General features: G+C 41.6%; 1 long non-coding RNA gene across 4 annotated transcripts; it reads right to left on the bottom strand.

The window, feature by feature from the left end:
* Positions 1–511: 511 nt before the first annotated feature.
* LOC100697377 (uncharacterized) lies at positions 512–1,545 on the bottom strand. Of its 4 annotated transcripts, none has more exons than XR_003221969.1 (4): positions 1,291–1,526; positions 993–1,186; positions 698–798; positions 512–611 (listed from the first exon to the last, which is right to left on the bottom strand). It is a non-coding gene; the product is annotated as an uncharacterized LOC100697377 (long non-coding RNA). The 4 variants fall into 4 exon arrangements; XR_003221970.1 differs by having other exon boundaries at positions 1,299–1,526; XR_003221968.1 differs by lacking the exon at positions 993–1,186 and having other exon boundaries at positions 1,291–1,545.
* Between the last annotated feature and the right edge of the window lie 4,304 nt (positions 1,546–5,849).

Genomic DNA, 5,849 nt, shown 5'->3' with positions numbered 1-5,849 from the left:
TGCTGTCAAGTTGTTGTGTGGTGGGAGGAGTGCAATTTATATTTATCTGAAAAACACATTTTTAAACTGACGTTTGACTGATATAATTGGACCAAATTCTTTTCAAGTTACATTTAGATTTGTATGGGATGCAGTGCAAAGCAAACGGAACAATTATAATTCAAATATCGAGTCTCTCTCCCAATGTATCCGTTTAATCATTTAAACAACACTTAAACAAAGAAATCCTGAACATGTTTTCCAATCATTAAAAAATCAAACACATGCACACACAGTAAGTTACTGTTCAGGACTGATGCACTGCCAAGTGATAAGTGAAACTCTGAAAAAGGCATGGAAACAGAAATCCTCCTCCTTAATGACTGAAAATGTCATATTGCAAAATAAATAAATTAAATTAATCAGTCAGTAGAGGAAGTCTTACTAATCTGATGGTTTCACTGACTTTTAAGGAGCCCTAACTGTCAAATTTTGGTCAGTGCAGGACTTTGGATTCAGACTCAAAACACTGTTGGTAGTTTAAAAGTTTTATTAAAAACAGCCAGTTCTCAATAAGGAACAAATCTGAAAACTGAGACTTTGTTTTGACAGCAGCGACACAACCGGGAGCTCTGTGGGAGACGAGAGGAGAAGTTAGCTGAGGCCAGGATGGACATGCGTTTTGTGGAAAGAGGTGGAGAACTGCATTAGCTGGTACTTGGAGGCTCCAGGGGTCTTTGGAGGGCAGGCTGGCTTTCAGAAGGGTGAATGGTGTGAAGGTGGTGAGTGGGCAGGCAGGTAAGTCTTGGGTAACGTCCTCTGTAGAAGCAGAAACAGCGGAGCAGACAAAAGAAGCCTGATTATCACCGTGGCAGTAAATTGACTGAGACGCAGCCCTTAAATAAGATGATGAGGAAATCCTGAGCAGAACTGCACAGAACCCACCGTTCTACCTAGAACTCAAAGGGACATTTAGAGTGATACAGGTGCAGAAAAAAAACAAAACACGATACCTCCGGGGCGTGCCCACACCGTGACAGCCATGTTCCCGATAATGTTCACGTCAAAGCAGCACACGAGGAATGATGGGAAAACACCTGATCTCATCTACTTTGGCACAAAAGGATTTGCTTGTTTCGAAGGCCTTGCAGAGTGAGCTGCTGTGAGCGAGTCCAGTTCCTCTGACCTTGCTGTCTGTCTGAGTAAACTGGTACACGGTTCACAGGTTTAGTTTCTGCTGGCTAGGTGGACACTGTAACGCCTGTGCGCACTGATCCGAGTGTGGAATTCTCAAATCAAATGAAAAATTACCCTCATACCCCGGCGTCGTCTGTTCGAACGCATCGGCGCGAGGTAAAACGGCTGACGGTGCAGCTGCCATCTCCCGCTGCAGACTCTTGACCGGCTTTATTCATACCCCCGTGTCCCCCACAGTAAGTGGTTTGCTCAAGGAAAACAAGCCAGTGACTCCCACTCAAGCCAAGCAACTGTAGACACCTCAGATTTAGTCTGATGATTGGCAACAACATTAACACCACACAGCACAAAATGTTTGAATCAGTGTTTGTAAATCAGACATCCTGAGGCTATGCACTTTATGAATTTTAATCGTCTTTCAAATTAAAAAAATGACATAAACAAATCTAAAAAATATGAAAACATTGTGTTGAGATGGTGAAAAGATTTCCTGACAATGCGCTAATGAACAATAAGCAGCGCACACAAAACAAAGGCTCCGCTTTGCTTTGTTACGTTTTAAAGAAGCAGATCATTTTACTCGTGTTCGCTAATGTCAAACTCTTTAATTAGCTTTCTTCTTTAAAAGCCGTAAAACATCCGGAGTCGATGTAACACAAAGTTCCACATTAAAAACCTGATATGGAAACAAGTGGTTCCGATGAATTCTATTAACATTCACAATAAGGTCTCGCATTTGAGTTGCTGCATGGCTGCGGTGAATATTATGTTCCCGAGGCAAATTAACCGAGTTGGACTATTTACAAATGTACCTAGGTTGCCATGGTAACCTGCCTCAGATCTTATACAAAGTTTATGGTGCATCTTTTGCTCTTTATCTCTGAGCTTGTAGGTTATGATCACAGCTTGTAATTACACGCAGGCATCTTAGCGGCCCAGAGGTAATAGGATACTTCTGAAGGATTTCAAAGGCCCACGTGGCATCATAAATTCATTGAGGAAGGCAAGGGCATCGATTATGGACCTGCTGTATCTTGACACTTACATTCAGCAGGAGTGTGCTCTGAATGGCAAGCTACAAAACAAACTGATAGACTGCTTGTGACAGGTGGATAACAAAGTGGTCCAATCTGGCAACAAGGCTAGAAATACTGCAGGTTGTCAGGTCTTGACAGAGCTGGTCTGGGTGCAATTCGGGTCTTCGCACTGCAGATCTCAGCACCTGTGAGCATGAAAAATGTTCCTTATGATCAATAAGCCATTCATCATTAACCACGGCTGTTTCGTGGTTTGAGGAATGATATGGGGGATTATTAGATTTCATCTAATCTCTAACCTACACTTCCAAAACCACTTCTACAACCTTTGTGACAGGGAAATTTACCGGCACGCCTGCAGCCCCAAAGACTTCTCCATCTCCACTGATATCCTCTAAAAGTTATTTGAACAATGTGAAATCTCAAAGCGTATGTCCGGCAAGATGGGAAGGGTGTAAGATTTGAGCCCAGCATTGAACAAATGATCTGAGGAGCCGTGTTAAAGACAAAGCTAGTGCTGGCTGCTTAGCATATTAATGAGAAGCATGCTTAAATACTGTGGGTATACCATTAGTCACACACATTATAATTCTCCTAACCACATTTATCGAGCCAAAGGAAATCTATATCCCGCTGTTCTTTTAATTGCACTAGTTGAAAGGATCCCTCCGACTCTCTTGTAAGGTCAGCGGCACAGCTGTTGGAGAGAATTTAAGTGACTTGAGGAAATTGCATTTCAGAGCCAAGCAGCCAGGATAATGGATGATTTTATCATTTACATCAAGAAGTGTTTAATTTAAAAGCAACAAATGAACTGTTATAGCAACAAAAAGAATGAAATATTTACCAAACGCCCCCACCCACGTTTAATCCATGGCTCCACAGAGCATGAACGCACGAGTGGAAGAATTTCCGAGTCTGCAGCCACCGCAGACACGCTGGCTCTAATAACAGCGTCCCGTGATGATCCCTTCATTACACACTGATGGAAGTTCTTACCAAAACGGTAATGTATTTGCCCCCGGGCTCACAATAAACGTATGTAAAACAATGTTTCAAGTTTAATGAGTGTGAGCTGTTTGATTACGTGTGTCAAAGAAAGATCGTTTCGTACTAATGGGCAGATCTGGGATTTCTCTTAGAGCTCAACATTTATTAGTCTGTGGACCAAAGTTCAAATGTTTATTTAAGGAAATTAGAGTTTGGTAAGAGGATGGAAATAAGTACACTTCCAGTAACACTTTATAATATGGCAAGCAACTAAAGGCCTAATTGCTCTGTAATTAAATGAATTTTCTTTTAATGACAGTGTAATATTTATATAGTTAATAGTTATATTTACCTATACATACTTAAAGCATATCAAGCACACTAGAATAAGGTGGTAACATGTCAGGTTTTTACTGGAAACAAAGAAATAATTACAGTACAAGTTGAGTATTGCATAACTTCAGGTATTTTTAGACACAAAGCAAAAAGCAAAAAATATCTCCCAAATGCTGTATTAATGTTCATTTTTTTACATGTTTATTTAATATTCATTGTTTTCTCATCCACAATGAACGAATGCATGAATTACACACTTCGTCAGTGGCTGTGTTACCAAACAGGTTACACTTTTCCTTAGATCTGTATCTATATAATGAGGTCAGCGTATGTACAGTATCCCTTTTCCTCACATGCGCACAGACACAGCTGTATCCTCACTGAGAAGTTTAGCTGAACTGATAAGATGAGGCTGTTTTTCTATAAACGGTAATGCTGAGGAGCCAGAACTGCAAGCTCTAAGCAACATATCACTGAAATGTTTCTCTTGTATTGATAAGTGAAGCAAAAAGCTTGCACTACTGTTTCAGGGAGGAAAATGGGCAAATTTATCATGTAACGAAACTGCTTTTTACAATTCTACTAAATCTCAGACTAAAAGTGGTCATAGCAACAGAGCCCAGAGATACTATACAGCCACTTACCTTTGCTATTTTCTGACAGCAGACGTGCCAGCAAACAAGAGGACTTGTAGGTATTTTCTGCACTGTGGTATTTCTGCTTCTGTAAAATATCTACTTGCTCTGCCTTGTTACAATGTTTCAAGCAACTTAAAAGGCTTTTCTTTCCAAGCTCCTTAGACTACGACGACCTGGATGACTGAGAACCGTCACAGACATCTTGTTCCAATCAAAATTAGTTGCTCACAGGACTGTGATGAAACAAGTCACTATTCATTTTTAGGGACAGATTCATAGTATTCATGTACCTCACCAGCACATGTGTATGCAGTATGCTCACAGAGTATTTTTTCCTCCTAGGTTATGACTTTAGCTCCATGTGATTGCAGTGATGGCAATGGGGCCAGAAGGCCTGGTGTAAAGTCGTACATCATGCCACTTCAGCTCAGAGGGGCGGGTGGGGGACGGAGTGTGTGAAAGGCTTTCTGTCTGATGTATCTGGGAGGAAAAATAAACTGGCCAGAGAGCTGGAGGAAATGTGACGTAAGGTTTAGGTTGGAAGGAGGAGAATCCTCAGCAAAGGATGAGATCAGTGTTGGATTAAGATCAGAAGAACATTACGGCGCGATTACCGAGATATTAAGTATTGGTGTTCACAGAGCCCAGGGCAGTTGCCTGAGTAACCAGCAGATGTACAGTTTTAATGTATAAGATTAGGAAATTCTGCTTTGATAAAAGACGACTGGTAGCTGGTAAAGCTACAAATTGGTTCAGATCCTGAGATTGAGAAATTGCACCAATAACTGCCACTTTTGAGCCCACACCGACAAATACTGTAAGCAGAGGTGAGGTTTTCTATTTCCCTTCCCGATCTCAGCCTGTCTTCTCTGTTGACAGGATGTCCGTCATGTTTTATTCAGTTCCATGTCCTTGAGCAAAGCAGGAGTCTGAGCAGAAGGAAACACAAGTGAGACGGCTTCATTTTGCCCGAGAAGGAGAGCAAAAAAAAAAGAAAAAAGGAAAAGATGAAAGATGAAATGTTTGGCTGGTATGCAATGCTCCTTCTCTTTAGTCCTTGAGCAATGATGCACTGGCATTGTTTAAATAAGGTATTCTCATAGACCTGCGAGTGATGAATTGCGCTGTCAGTTGCAGCAAAATAAGAACAGAAACCTTTCTCTGAAAAATAATATGCCACAGACGCATTACCTCCCCCTGCACTGAAATGTCTTGACACTGATTATATACACTACCTCTAAACACAGATGACTTTAATAGAAGAAGAAATGTGAAAACAGGCGTAGGAATATGACAGGGGTTTACCGAGAGGTAAGTCTGTAAGAACAGGGGTAATGCTGTAAAGAGCATGCTTGTGTAGCTTGTTTGTATGCAGCGAGTGTCTGCGTGTGTCAGCGTAAGGATTCTGGGAGAGTAAGAGAAATGTAACCAAGCGCCTGTCAAATTATCCCTTCATTGCAATTACCCCAGCATGCATTTCACCACTTGTCTGTTAAGCAACAGTTGCTGTCTCCCGTCAAACCTTTGGCCCACCCCCCACTCGTGCCTCACGGCGCTTCGGCTACAGTCCAGATGTGTGTTTGCGTTCGCGCATAAAAGGTGTAAGTTAGAAACACGGCCGGTTAATATAAGGAGCTATGTCACAGAAAGACAGCAGCAGAAAGGTGGCATG

Source organism: Oreochromis niloticus, linkage group LG10 (genome assembly GCF_001858045.2).
Source record: "Oreochromis niloticus isolate F11D_XX linkage group LG10, O_niloticus_UMD_NMBU, whole genome shotgun sequence".
Taxonomy (NCBI): domain Eukaryota; kingdom Metazoa; phylum Chordata; class Actinopteri; order Cichliformes; family Cichlidae; genus Oreochromis; species Oreochromis niloticus.
Note: the sequence above shows the minus strand (reverse complement) of the source record. Positions and strands in the feature narration are given on the sequence as shown.